A 16,332-nucleotide genomic window follows, 5' to 3' on the forward strand; every position below is an offset into this window, starting at 1 on the left:
ATCCCTAATTGACCTAAACACTCATCAGTATTCACTTTCTCTCAAATTAAAAATCCCCTCTTTCTAGAAGAAGAAACCCTAGCTCTTAAGAATCAAGGCCAAATCTCAAGAACTCTCCATCAATCCTTCCAAATTCATTATCCCAGGTATGTTAGATGTTCATCCCTGGATTCCTTTCATCCATGGAGCTCAAGTAACCTTTTTAATTATAAATTTATGATTTTTTTAAAGTTATTTGATTTTAAATCATGATTTTATCCATTAATCTCCATGAACTTCGATTTAATACCATGTTTAAATGAAGTCATTATTGTTATTCGATCCCTCATGTTTTAGTGTTATCATTTATTGAATCAAATCACGACTTAATATTTCTATGATAATTTTATGTCAATTATGCTGGTCCTTTAGTAATTCTATGATTATGTTAAACCATGAGTATAAGTGTTTGATAAAATGCCCACAAGAGCAATTGATTTAATAAGAGTCTTCATGCTATGTCCTTCAATGTTTTAGTGTCATGCTACTACTATTATTTTGAGTCTTAGGGGTATTGAATACTCGAAACCATAGATGTTTACTTAATGTTGTCTCAGTATCTTCAAAATAACTTTAGATTATATCATGAGCATTATTAGAACAGTCAGTTAAACTCAGAATAGTCTAGCGTTTCAGTATCATTCAGTTGGGAGTAGGATTTAGCACCGAGCGAGTGTAGGAATGACGGCTTCCCTATCAGATAGGCAGAGTCCTTAGTAGTAGTCCCTATACTCCAGAACTACGTAGTCAATGTAGGATATGAGTAGTCACCCGTTAGATTAGGCTAGACTATCTTGCAGAGGTCACCCGTCAGTTCAAGCTTAACACCCTTAGTCCTTTGGACATGATATCAGTTTAGTGGATCCACACAGCCAATGTTAGTACTCGTAGCATGGTATTAACATCCTACCAACTAGGGTTACAGGCTAGACCCCGATTAGCTTAAATTTGGGAATGTCAGTTAGATGATACCTCCCACAGTCTCAGATATAGTCTCAGTTATAGTCCCAGTTCAGTTATTCAGTCTTAGTGTTGTTTGACTAAAGCATACAAATTTTAGTTATTTTCAGTATTTCAGTTTAGAGATTTCATCCATTTCGTATCATATGCTTGGTTATGCATCCTTAGTGTCTACAGATTTTCATGTATTTTCAGCATTTTATAGACTTTTATACATGTTCAGTATCTACAAATTTCATGTTCTCTATTTAGTATTCCATGCTTTACATGTATATTTAGATAGATCATTACTCCTATTTATGAAACCTTGCATGATTAGCCTACCTCATTTAGCATATTAGTACATTCAAAGTACTGATTGCATACCTTTCTTTTGTGCTATGATGTCTCATATCATAGGTGCTGATGCTCAGTTTCCAAATTGTACTTAGTCCCACGGATTCTCAATAGTACAGTAGCAGTGGTGAGGTAGATATTGTATTTCTAGATATAGTGTATTACATAAAGTAGTGATGGTATAATTTTACCTGATGGTATTCAATGTAAATATTTGTTCGAGGATGATCAAGGCTTTAAGTTTGGAGTGGTGATCTTAGGCATATTTAGACACCTAAGCGCCATTATCTACGTACGTTTAGCTTAGTTTTGAGGATAACTTAGTATGATTATGTGAATAATTAATGATATCAGTGTATTGGTATTATAATACTCATGTTCAAGTTGTTTATGGTTTATTTGAATTAATTCAAGAGTGAAAAAAATAAAGGCAAGGCAAGATGAGTTAACAAGTCAAACCAAGCTTGAGTTGCACTTATTCTTGAGTAATTTTTACGAGCTTAAACCCTTGTATTCTCTAATGGTGTTTATTATAATGTTAAATATCTTAAAGTACATGAAATTTTTGACATTTTAAGTAACAAATGAGCTACAATGGATGATATAATAAGGAGCAAGTTTGACGGGCGATAAGGGACAAAGCTAAGAGAAATTGTGTCAAGTTGTTGCTCCCTCCAGCCTGCACAACAGAGCCCAAGATCCCAGACATTCACCTCCACCTTGATGGATTTATCAACTTGAATTTCAATCCAAGTATCTCAGTAACATGCCACCCAATCAATGGAATGATTTCCACGGTCTAGAGCTTGGACAAGAGGTCAAAGTCGATGCCTAAGTCCTAGTTTGACTAGAAAAGATGTGGTACTTACATATAATTCTTATGGGACTTTAATTGGACGAATTTGAGGAAATATAGAAATATTAAATATGGAAATGTAGTGGTAAAATAATGGGGTAATTAACAACACGAATATAACACACACATACACACTCCTAAATCGACTAGGATTTGGTTTTCTACTTATTTTAAGTGAGGGAAAAGGGGTCAATTTGTATATTTTCGTATGGGGATGCATACAAATGAAATTTTGGGATATAAAAGGAGTACTTATCCATATTTAAACATATTCTTGGAGGCTACACGAATTGGAGAGGAGAAGCATACATCAAGGAGCTTAAATTAGGGTTTTTTCTTGTTTTATTTTTCTTTCTTGTATTTTAATTGATGAACTCATTTATGGAGATAAGTGGTATGAATATAACTGGCTAAACATCCTCTTTCTAGGGTTGAGGCTGCAACATTATTTTTATTATTATGGTTTGTTAGCTGGATTATGTGTTTATCAAGTCATAATTATTCTTGCATTCTTGTTTACTATTCTAAAGAGTCATGAACTTTGGAATAAACTCAAATCCCAAAATGAATTGACCATAGAAGTTGAGGGACAAAATAAAGAGCGCAGGGAGTATGTAAAGGATGATTGTGTTTTGGATAGCGGTATACCGACATTAAAGGATGATTGTGTTTTGGATAGCGGTATACCTAAATGTCGCACTAGATTAATGGAATGGGAAGATCACTTAGTTCATCCAAATTAAAGACAAACATGCCCGCTCAACGATGTGGCTACGAGAATAATTATGTTAGATGACTTAGGGGGTGATTATCGCTAAGTTATATTATCAATCTCATAATTCAATAAGCATAATAAACACCAACACCAGCTAGAAACCATAGTTATGCGTGAGTGTAAAGTAGATGCCTCAAACTTGGAATTATCTATATATTATTCACAATCCAAGTTTCATATCGTTGTTATTTTGACTATTTAATTTATACAATAAAGACTCAAAACTCTTGTTGGTTACAAATTATATTTGTTTAACTTTAATAGTAATTCTTAAATTTGATAGTTTACTAAAAACCAAGTCCCTATAGGATAAATAACTGGCTCGTAAGAGTCACTTTACTACTTGTTGGCCACTAATAAGTGGTGAGTTTACCACTCATTTGCACTCATTTTTTCGTGCAAATTATCTTGTTTTGAATGAATAAATGAGATAACATCTTTGGATAGATGCACTAATATCCACTCTTTATAGACATAAAGTTGAGAAGACCAAAAGATATAGATTGGAGCTTAAACTAATCCAAAGGGAGCAAAAGAGTGCATTAGAGGACCTATAGTAGATGACCCTCAGGTATCGCAGTCGTGGTCACTGGCAGACAAGTTGATCATCAAAGAGTGATCACAGATATCAATCGAGGTTACAGTCATGAACAACCTCACGTGATTACAGTTATGTGGGAGTTTGGCCTTGGGAAGTTTTGTAATTTCCTTTAGATGGATCCAAGACCCTATATAAGAAAAACCCTTTCTCTTTAGGTCATAAATCACTTTAGATTTCCCCTTAGACATGAGATGACTAAACCTAAGGGGAAATCCAGTAGGTGCACAATCTCCAACCTCCAAAACAATGATCAAATATTGGAGATACATATAGAGGGTAAAAATATAAGGGAATAGCACATAATAGAGGACTTAGATGGAAAATACCTAACTCCCAATTAAAAGAGAGGGTGTCCAAAGTCAAATCAACAAAGAGAAGAAAGAAGTGGAAAACATTGTTGGACTGTTGATTGATGAAGGAGAGTTTTATAAGTGGGGTCCTGTGGACCCTTCTTGATAAATTGATTCATTCTAATGTCGTGCCATGACGATAACTAAGGCGCTGTGTTGGAGACAACCCACAAATGCCACTAGGATGGCTCATATAATTTTTATCATACTTTTATAGTATTGATGACTAGCTATCGCATATGAATAACTCATGGATATTTGACACTATGGAGAGCTTTGCCTAAGCTTGGAAAGAAAGAAGCGTGCATAATTTGAGGTGAAAGCTAATCAAAGAAGAAATGAGCTTGAAATGAGTAGAAAAGATGAATAGGGAAAAATAGGGGAGCCGAAATGCCCTCGGTTATCACGACCATGGTTCCCATGTGGGATTGCGGTTACTTGCTTGTCTGGGATTGTGGTTTGTCATCTATGCTTTTGGGTACAAAAACTAGTTGATTCATCAACTACCTCCCTAATTTCCTCACACTCTCACTCAAGTATTTTCATGCAGGAATAGTCTAATCTCAAGATAATTGGTGATGGTGCAACATCCAAAAAAAAATAGCAGCCTTTAATAGAGTTTCAGGGAGCACCCTTCTCTCTTTGTTAGATTTGATTATTCATGTAGTAGGGACACTACAACCTTTTCAGTTGGGGGTGTTTCCTTATTCATTTTTATTTGGGCTAGTATTATTGATATTGCTGCACACTTTTCTGTTCTTTTAGACAATCCTTATCATGATCCTTATTTGGGTTCTAATATACAGGTACTCTGATGGTGTTCACATTCATATGGATTAACTATTTTATTCTTAGTTTGCTATTTCAGCTTAAATTTCATTAGATGAGCTTCCAATTCATTATTGGGTTTCCAACCATAGTTTTTGGGGAGGTCTAAGTATTTGTGGCATCATGACCTTAGAATGCAAGGTAAGTCTGAGTACCTGTTGCATTGCTAATTTGGGGTTGCATTAAGATCAATTGGTGAAGTCTGAGTAACCATATGGTGGTTGTACCATACTATAAACTTTAATGTTAGATGATAACTTGGATGGTTTAGATGATTAGCAAGTCACATGTGGTGCAGATGCAAGGCAAACAACCCCTCCGTCCAAAAATTTTGAAATATTCGAAGGCATGGGTGTGAGAAACTATGTGATGAAAATTTTCTCTCTTCCTTTGACTCTGAAAGTTGACTTTGAAAAAATAATGAATACTCTATCTTTGTCTCGAGCATGTAGAACAATTGAATACCCTTACCGACATATGTCATGTGTGTGAGGTTAATTCTCACCATCTCATATGTACTTATACTATCTAGAACATATATCTCCTTAGTATTTCAAAGTTAATTTTTAAATATGCTTGGTTAGTAAAATTATCATAGTCCAACTTGTGATTTTGTAAGTACAGTTTATCCTAAATAGTCTACCAATACATAAGAGTTACCCCTAGTCACCCTCTTCGATCCTTTAGACCTTTTGTTGGCAAATATATTACAAGTCATGACCTATCTATTTATCCACTCTTGAACCCTATCCTCCTTGAAGTTGAGAATACAAATTGAGGCTAAAAGCATAAGTTGGGGGTGATGGAAAGAGAAAGAAGCATAGTTGGGCCACAAAGTCTTAAGAAGGTCCCTCCAATCTTGAGAAAGTGAAGCCTTTTAAATTTGAATAAAGAAATGATCACATATGGGAAAATAAGGATTTATCTATGTGCAAATAAAAAAAAGAGAAAGAAAGAAAAAAAGTTGTAGAAGAAGAGAAAAAGAGAAAATTGGAAAGCCAAGAAAAAGCAAACGTAGGCGAAGTAGCAAAGTGAAAAGAAGTGGCCAATAAGTAAAGCATGACAATATTAAGATGTATAAGTTCAATGAGGGTGTAGCCTTGTGTTCCTAAGTTGATCTCCTACCCTACCCTAAACCTACATTCTAAGCTCAACAAGACCTTTCTGATTCCCAACCCGGTGTAGTCATTGTAGTGGTGATTGAAAATAGGGGCAAGCCCATGGAATGGTACTTGTTAACATGGAGAATTTCTTGAGACAGTGAGTGGTTGCAATTAAAATTCCTTGTTGCGTAATTGGTAGCTAGGAGTGTTAATTTCTTTTTTCTGGTAAGCAGGCATATGAACTAGTTGGGGCGGGGGATTTGGTCATCTTCCGTACAATAAGACAAGGGAAGTATAGAAATATTGTAGTCAACATATAAGTCATTTTTATAGTGCTAGCAGTAGTTACATAGTTTCTCCCTAAAGTCTTTTACACCCTTAACCATTCCATTTTATGAGAAGGGAGTCGTTAAAAGTCTATTTGCCCATATGCAAAAAGCTTTTGGTGGTCGCAATCAAACTTTAGTCTTCTTGTCATTGAAGTGATAGTAAGAGGGTGTACATATGAAATTGTCTCATAATAAGTGGTAGCATTGCTTGTGGTCAAGAAAGGTCTTAAGTTAGGGGTTTTGATGAGTGGTGAGTTTACCACTCACTTACACTCATTTTTTTGTGCCCATTACCTTGTTTTGATGAATAAATGAGACAACATCTATGGATAGATGCACTAATATACATTCTTTCCAGGTATAAAGTTGAGAAGACCAAAAGATGTGGATTGGTGCTTAATCTGACCTAAGGGGAGCAAAAGTGTGCATTAGAAGAGCTGCAACAGATGAATTTTGGGTACCGAGGTCGTGGACCACCGGCCGCGGTCTCTGGAAGACAAGCTGGTTATCTGAGAGCAATTGCAGATATCAATCGCGGTCGCATTGGTTATGGTTGCAGACAACCTAACGTGATAGCGGTTATACGGGAGTGTGGACCTGGGAAGTTTTGTAATTTCCTCTAGATGGATCCAAGGCCCTATATAAGAAAAACCCTTTCTCTTTAGGTCATAACTCACTTTAGAGGATAGTTTTTGAATTCCAAAAAATTGAAACGCTACTTGGGTAAGTCGTAATTGACTTTGAAGCCTTAAACTTCTTAGTTGCTTTTGTGAAGAATGAATGCTTTTGATAACCCACATGGTATTTTTTTCTTTACTTTCTTCATGAGTAGCTAAATAATTCAGTCTTGGGATTATGTTTAATTAGTGTGTGATTGTGTATGGGTATTGTTGTTTTTGCATGGATTTTAGTTGTTGAGTATGGATTTCACCATTGCTTGAGCTTATGAGCTGGGATTTGATGGCTGAAAACTCCAAATTTCTAATTGGGTTTGATGGGAGAAAGCTCCAAGCTTGAGAAACCCTTTGTCATCCTCAAAAGAGGGACTTAAGTGAATATTAGGTAACCCATAACATCCTCGAAAAAGTGTAATCGGGGGACAAGGCAACATTAAACAAATAATCCTATGGGTTACTACCCTTTGTAATCTTAGAAATAAGTGTTTAGGGATTGTAAGTCATGTCAAGAGCATCATCCTAGAAATAGGGATGCTTGGTTGAGGTTTTGGATAGTTATTCAAACTCCAAACTTGTTAGGTGCTCGAAAGAGCCAATGAGTGATATCATTGGGGTTTTATTGAAAGATTGACCTCAATGATCTTTGACTTAGCCTATCCCTTAATTAACAACTAAATTCCATACTAAGCCAATACTATCCCACACACTTCACCTCTAAAGATACATATTCCCAATATTCCTCCAAATTTTTAATTCAAATCAAAGATATTGTCTATTGATTGCATTCTAAAGGCTGTAGAGAAAATTTTTCCAAACAAATCCCCCCATTTTATTTTTTAGGTCATTTTTATTAACATTCAGGATGACCTTGTAATATTTGGAATACCCATAGGTCTGAAGTCTATAACATTTACTTCTCGAGATTCGATCCCGATTTACATTGGGTTACTTGACAATGACCGCCTCACCCCAAATTATGGGAGTGAGTTGTGCGTTATAAAAATGGCATCGTTGCTGGGGAGTACAGAGTAGATTTTGCTTGTACGGTGTCATTTTTACTTTTGAGCATCCGGACTATCACACTTTATTTTCCTTATTGATTTTGAATCTTTTGTAGGTAATTATAGCATAAAAAAGCCATGATTAAAGGCCCTAATCATATGGAACCATCCAATGATACCTGGAGAGAGAGCAACTTAAATGATAGGGGTCATGCGAGTGAAAACTGTATCCTACCTAATCAGGGGGGTAGGACGTTCTATATGACTAGTACCATACTTCATGTGTTGCAAATAAAAAGCCTATACGAGGGTAAATAGCATGAAAATCCATATGTTAACTTAAGGAAACTTTTGGAGGTGTGCACATCATTTAATATTCCACACATAACTCAAAACGCCTTTTGACTTCGTTTATTCCTATTCTCTCTAACGGGTGAAGCATTGTTGTGTTCTGCTTAATCCCTATGAATTCAATCACTTCATGGAGTGAATTCAAAAGGATTTTCTTAGACCAATACTCCCATCCCTCCAAGGTATATCAACCAAGAGATGAAATTGTGAATTCTGGACAAAGGAGCAGGGAACCACTTCACAAAGTGTAGGAAAGATATCATCAAAAGTTAGCCCAATGCCCTAACCTTGAGATTCCTAGGAAGATTCTTCTCCAAATATTCTATCGAGCACTTGAGTCTTTAAACCAAATAGAGGTAATCAATGTAGCGGAGGGGTTTTTCTTAAACATGCATTTCAATGTGGTTACAAAAATATTGAGTGAGGTAACTAATCAAAATCGGGAAGGGCATACCCAAGATTGCAACATCTCCACTAGCTCTTCACTCAGGCCCATGGTTAGCAAGGAAAAATAAAAGCTGGGTGACAAGCAAGAGGAAACCTTGGCAAAGATATTGACTAAACTTGAGCTCCTAATCAAGAATATTATGCGCACTATATCAAAAATCCATGGCAAGGATGTCAAAGAAATTCGATATTTAGCAAACCCTTCGGAGGTTTCCCACCCTACCTATCATAGGTAAGGTGGGAATCAAGGTTGGATAAACTGGGATGGTAGTCGAGTTTGGAGAGAACGGGAGCATGAAGATTGCTATTATTTGCTTTACCATGATCGGGATTCTAACAAAGAGTTAAGCTCCATTGACACCGATAGAGGTAGAACAGAGGATCTCCTCACGAAAATTTTGAAAAAAGTTAAGGGAATGGACAAAATGGTCAGTGAATTAAAATAGGACTTTATTTCACACTCTAAAATGGTGGTCTCCCATTCGTTCTCTATTAAAGAATTGGAAAATCAAATGGGTCTAGTCATCGCAAGTCTAGATGTTAAACCTAAGGGAAAATCCACTGGTGGCCCAATCGTCAGCCTCTAAAATGATGATCAAATCTTGGAGATGTATGTAGAAGTTAAAAAGATAAAGGAAGAGCACATGACGAAGGACTTAGGTAGAAAAATGCCTAACACTCGATCAAAAGAGAGGTTGTCCCAAGGTCTAACTGACAAAGTGAAGATAAAGGGGTAAATCATTGTTGGATAGTTGATTGATAAATGAGAGTTTGATAAGTGGGGGACTGAGGACCCTCCTGGATAAATTAATACATGCCAACGTCGTGCCATGACAAAAACTAAGGTGATGTAAGGGAGGCAACCCATAAATGCCACTAAGATGGCTCATATCCCTTTTATCATATTTTTAATGTAGGACTTCCTCTTGGAATCCTAAATCCCTTAAACTCAGTTTTCTTCATCAAAGAATTAAGAGCTTTAGACATTACTTTAGCTTCTAAAATATAAAGAGTAGGGGAAAGAGGGTCCCCTTGTATCAGACCTCTTGAAGAACTAAAAAACCTTTAGGCTATCCATTGTGAAGAAGTAAAAAACCTTTACACTGTCCATTCTATAAAATTGAATACTAGTTATTTCCTACTAGTTTGTAGACCATATCAATAATTTTCTCACTATAACCAATTTTCCTCAATACTTACATTAAGAATAGAAATTACACCTAATCTTAATATTTTATCATGTCTAATTTAATCACTAAATTAGGAGGTTTACCTTTTTTATTATTTTAGTGATGATTTTCAAAACAAGCAAGACATTCTCTGCTATGCTCCTTCCTTGCACAAAACCTGCCTGCTCAATACATATAATCCTTGGAAGTACAATCTTTATTCTCTTATGAATTATTTTTGAGAAATTTTTATTCACAAAATTACTCAGGGAGATAGGCCTCAAATTTTTAAGTGTATTCACCATTGCTTTATTGGTAATAGAACGAGATTTTTATGATTTATAAATCTAGGAAGTTCTGTACAATAGAAGTAATCTTTCACCATATTATACACAACATCTACTATTATCTCCCATGTATCTGGGTAAAAGCCTCATGTCATAATATCAAGGCCACTGTCACTGTTCTTATCTAATCCCATGATAGACATCTAAACTTCATCCTTTATTGGCATCCCCTATAGTTAATTATTCTATTCCCTATTTATTATAGTAGGTCATTCCTTCAACATTTCAAAATTAATATTATCAAGCTATTTCTTGAAATACTTTTTGTAGAAATCCAGTGCAGCCTCTGCATCTTATCTTATTGCTCTAACCAGTCCTCGTTATTATTTTATATACTATTCACTTTTGATCTTCTTTTTCTCCCACTAAATATAGTATGGAAGAATTTTGTATTCCTTTCCCCATCCCTAAACCACTCCATTCCGACTTTTTGTTTCCAAAACTCTTCTTCCCTATGGAGTTTTTTTTATTCAATCTTGATTAAGCTTCATGCAACCTTTCCATATTTACACCTAAAGGATCTACTTCAAATTGGATTTTTTGGAATTTTATTACTTGTTCTAATGTTGCTATTTCTTGAAATTTTTTTATGAAACATTTCTTTGCTTTGCTGGGTGAGGGCTTTCTTAAGTTTCTTCATCTTAAAATAAAACATACTAAAAGGATTTCCACCAAATTCAGACTTCCAATATTTCCTGGATACCTCCATAAATGACTTTTCTTTCAGCTAGAAGTTCAAAAATCTAAAACACTTCATCACCTCTTTATTACTATTTTTTAGAGAAATATGTAAATGATCACGATCCGAGCAAACTAGGTATCAAATTTGCATTAAAACATTACAAAGCACCCCATTCAACCTCTTAAATATATAATCTTAGTCAATTCCTCCATTCCACTAAGTGTATTTACTCCTTTTGAATCCTCTATCTATAAAATCACATGCATTTATGCAAATGTTGAAGTGTTTAGCCTATGCTTGTAACGGGAAAATCCTATAGTTTTTCTTTTTTATTAGAGATTATATTAAAGTCTCATCCTATCAACCAAAGGGTTTGAAAGTCATTATATAACTCATAGAGTGATTCCCAATCTTTTCTCTTAAGTATATTTAGCATACATCAGTGTAACATTAACTTCCGACTCTGACTTCAATTAAACAACTTAAGGTAAGCTACTATTTTTCATCCTTTAATATATCAATCTCAATAATTTTATCTACAAAGGCCTTGATCTTCACTTTTACATATGCTACTACATGTTTTAACCCTAATTTCCTTCTATATAATTCTAGCTCTTATATATCTTGGAATGGCTCCATTAATCCCATAAAGTAGAAATGATACCTCTTCTGCATGTTAAAGACTCTAGTAAAATCTTTTTGAGCATTCACAGACCTAATATCCCATATTAATGCATTCATTAGACTTTGTTATTTTTAGCAGTTGTACTACTTATTTGTCATGAATTTGTTTGAGCTGAAGTATTTTCTCTAGCTCTCTTCTTTTTTTGAATGACTATCTCTAATTTTATCAATCTATTTAGGAGATAAATATCCATCTGTAATGCCCTAAATCTAGTACCTGGAATGCTACACGGTGCTTATGACCCGAAGGACCACAAGCTAACCCATGACTGATATCTGTACCTGTATACTGCATGATATACTATATAAATGCAAAAATAAAGGTTAAAAGGCCATAAGGTTTAAAACTGAGACATAATATCTGATAAAAATATTCTATCTATGTGGGGTATTAAATACCTAAAACTATCAAAATAAACTGACTAAACATGATAGTCTGAAAAGCCTCTAACTTATTGAACTATCTGAATAAGGAGTTGATGGGACATGTCCCCAACTAAATCCAACTAATAAATTAATTAATGAGATAATAAATAAATGGTCATGTCCTTGAAGAATGAGGACTCACTGCTAACTCTGACAGCTGAGAATGAAATGCTACTGATGCTCTAGAGCTCGTGCTTCTGAACCTATGGTATAAAAAACTATAGTGCAAATGCGTCAGTATATTTGTATGTACTGGTATGCATATGAGGTAGGCTGAATGCAAAGGGTTCACATGTATGAACTATACTAACCGACTGCTTAACATGAACGTGAGAATGCATGCATGAATCATGAAAACATGATTACTGAACCTGAGTACTGATAACATATGATACTGATAACTGTATAACTAAAATAACTGATACTGAGTGACTGTATCTGACAGTCTAGTTTCTGATTGAACTACATGAGTTGTAGTATTCTGAGCTAAATGTATCTGGCAGCCCTGAATTTTGTTGAACTATCTGAGTTATATTATTGAGATTGAATGACTTTATCTAATATTCCTGATTCTATAAATGAAACAATGGGAAGTAGTCATCTAACTGACATGCCCCTTATATGCCATTATGGCTGAGTTGGGGTACAATCTATAACCCTAATTAGAAGGGTGTCAATACCACACCACTGGTAAAGACAAGTTGTAGGTCACCCTCATCTGACAGTGTGCCCAAAAGAGAATGGTGAGATCCTCATCTAACAGTGTTTATCCACCTTATCAACCCTCACCTAACAATGTTGATGTCTCAACCTATGCTGGCTATATAGTTCTGAAACGCAAAGATGTCTTCTAAGAATCACACCCTCATCTGACAGTATGTGTTCCCATCCTAGGGTTCACTTAGTGCTAATCCCTACTCCTATCTAAATAGACACTAAACATAGATTATAAAACTAAACTGGACTGAATTAACTGAGTTTCGTTGACTGATAGAATAGTACTGAGATTTCTGTATCACTGATCTTTCTATGATTACTGGGATTACTGAGTTTTACTGAGTTTTTTTGAGTCACATGACTAACTGAATTCTACCAAACATGGCTTGACTGAGGATATCATGAAAACATGACACTGGCTGTAGGTACACAGCTAAATTATCGAGTGCAAGTACCCCCAGGACTCGATAAAAGGAAACTGACAAAGCGTGACTTTCTTGAATACATGACCAATATCAACCATCCATAATTCATTGATTAAGATATTTCATCAAAACACTTGACATGCATAAACTTGTACATGAATGGGAATCCCTATTATTATACTAGTATGGCACTTTCCTTTCACAGAGGCATTTAATCAAATACATGGGGAGCATGCTTTGGTTATACAATCATTAACACATCTAATTATCATGAATACATCAATCAATATGTAAATTGAAGGGGGTTTATCATGGTTGTTATGAAAATCTTCATATACTAGGGTCAATCATTGGAATATGTAACTTAAAACGTGAATCAAAACCCCACAACATCATGAACATAAATTTCAATTCTATTTAAATCCTGAACATTCATAAATACACAAATTTTGAATTTTGAAAAGAGATTCTTGAGCTTCATGGGTAAAAGGGACCCATGAATCAATACATGACATACCTGGGTTGTGAGTTTCTTAAAGTTCTTGGACTTGAAGAACTTGAATCTCTTAGTTTCTCGAAGAATGATTTGGAATGTTCTTAGGGATTATCTTTGAGATAAAACCCTAATTTGATGTTGTAAATGAATAAGGAGTTTATGAGCCTTGGTCTGATATAATTAAGGGGTTCAAATAGGTGGTAAACGACTCAAATACCCTTTAAAAATGACTTAAAATTTGTTTAATAGGACCAGCGATGTCTCATGTGATGGTCCATCGCTGGGTCGATGGTCTGTTATTTTGACCATCGTACGTGTACCAAAAAGGGGACTCATTGCCTAATAGAGACGGCTTGAGCGATGGTCCATTGCAAGTTCAATGGTCCGTCAACCTATCCATTGCACCTTATCTAGAAGGTTGACTTACTTTTTTGATTGAGATGGTCTCGATGACGGTCCGTCGCTAGATCGATGGTCTGTCACTAGATCGACGGTCCATCAACTTGGCTGTCGCACCTGGACGATTTTGGTACTTCTGAGTAAAACATCCATAACTTCATACTCTGATACCATATTTGGATGAAATTGGTATCATTGGAAAGATAATTCAATTTTTCATATTATAAAAAAGTAAAAATCTTAAAAATTACATGTGTACAAAAATGGATTCATACTTCAAAGTACGTTTGTAATATTATTGGGATGATTTCAAGATAGGAGGAAGTACGGGGTATTACACCATCCCTATACACCTCATTATTATTATTCTCCAAATCATTATTATCATCATATTCCCTTATCCACATAGCTAGAGGTAGGGCCACATTGTTATCCACCTCTAATACTACTAAAGTTCCATCCTTCTTTTTGTTACCTTGTTCCTTAATCTTCTCTATTTTAGATTTTTTACCTTCTTCTTCTTCTTCTTCTCCTTCTTCTTCTTTATATTTACCTATTTATTATTTTTAATTCTACTCTCTTGCCTGAATATACTGGTATTTTGCCATATCGTCACTCATCTAAATTAGTACCTATTCCTTCTTATATATCTTTTCCTTCAGCTCTGACTTTTTATGCTCTTTTGTACCCTTGATTTTAGGTGAATTTTTTATCACTTTACCAAAACATTGAGTCATCCATTCTTTTGTATTTTCCATGGCTAATATGTCTTTAAGCTCTTTCTAATTGTTTTACACTACTTCTTCATCATTCCTGAGAGGATTAAAAGGATTCTCATCATTTTATTTAATTTATCCTAGAATGTGTTCATATTAGTCCTTATTTTACTTATTCATCCTTCTGCTCATTAATTCCTGCTTGTATTAATTGATTCCAACAACATAGTTGCTTGATAGAAAACTTCTCTTTGATTAGTTGCAGTCCTAATGGTTAGTCTACTCTTTTCTTTTTGTCTTTCACATTGTGCTCATCCTCATGCTTTGATTCAAATAATTTAGGGTGAATATTCTGATAACGCTCCTCATCTTGACCTTGTAAGCAACACACCTGGCAATATTTTTGCATGTAATTATATTGAATCTTTATCCATTTTTAATTGATCTCCCCATTATATAATCTTCCTCATTGATCCTCACCCTTTGTGGAAATTTTGATATCAAATCAACTTTAGTTTTAACTTTTGTACAAAAAGTCTCATTTGATCTCTAGTAGCCACATTTATTATGAGTGGTTTTCCTACTACAAATGTAATTAAAAAAAAATTTCCACTTTCACAATAGATTTAGTGGTAAATCAGGTAATAAATCCATGCTACTCCAATTTTTAATCATAACCAGTTCAAACCATGGATCTCATTTGAGGGTTCTCATATGTCAACACATTTTTTTTGCCTTCACATAAAAGGGGATGTAAAAACATTTGGACTTTGTCCTCAAAACTGGCAAGCCTGATTAGGATATACCTTGAATCCAAGAAATCTATGGTGCATTAATTCTTGATTCCACATTGACTAAGAATAATTTTCCTTAATTCTTTAAAGTCTAAACTCCCATACAAAAACTTTTCAACAATAACAATTATAGATTCTCCTAAATAATGTGCGATCTGACTTTTGATTTCTTCCAAGTTATGTTAGTTTCATCATGTATCATGACTACAGGCTTTGGCAGTACTATAGGTACTGGTGGGGTAAGTGGTTTAGTTTTAAGGATATTGGCATATTGATTTTTTTCTATACGTGTTCTGTTTATCATGTTTAGGGTTATTTTGTAATAGTAAAAGAAGGAATTCCCTTAGCGGATGGTCCCACCGGTGGTGGTTATGACCACGTTAGATGATGTTAGTACTAGTTTTTTCTTTCTAAGGTTTAGGGTTTTGAGAGCTTGAGAAAAGTAACCATTCATAGATTACAATCAATTGTGGAGTATCTTGTAGATATCAACTAAACTTTATGTGTGACTGTGATTAGCAAAATACAATTTGTTTGCCAGAAGGATTTTTCAAATAAAAATCTTAAAAATTTGATGTGTACGAAAATGGATTCATTTTTTAAAGTAAGTTTCTAACATTCTTGGGATGATTTCAAGATTGGTAGAAGTACAGGGAATTACAATATCTCCCCCTTGAGAACATTTGTCTTCAAATAAGACTGAGTGAGAGGGTAGAAGGTACCCTGACTTACATACTGAACATGAATAATTGGAACATGATTTCATGACTAACATAATTGATAACTAATTATATCATACTGATCATGCATATCTGGTGCATGTG

The sequence above is a fragment of the Capsicum annuum genome, chromosome 10 (assembly GCF_002878395.1).
Source record: "Capsicum annuum cultivar UCD-10X-F1 chromosome 10, UCD10Xv1.1, whole genome shotgun sequence".
NCBI classification, from domain to species: Eukaryota; Viridiplantae; Streptophyta; class Magnoliopsida; order Solanales; family Solanaceae; genus Capsicum; species Capsicum annuum.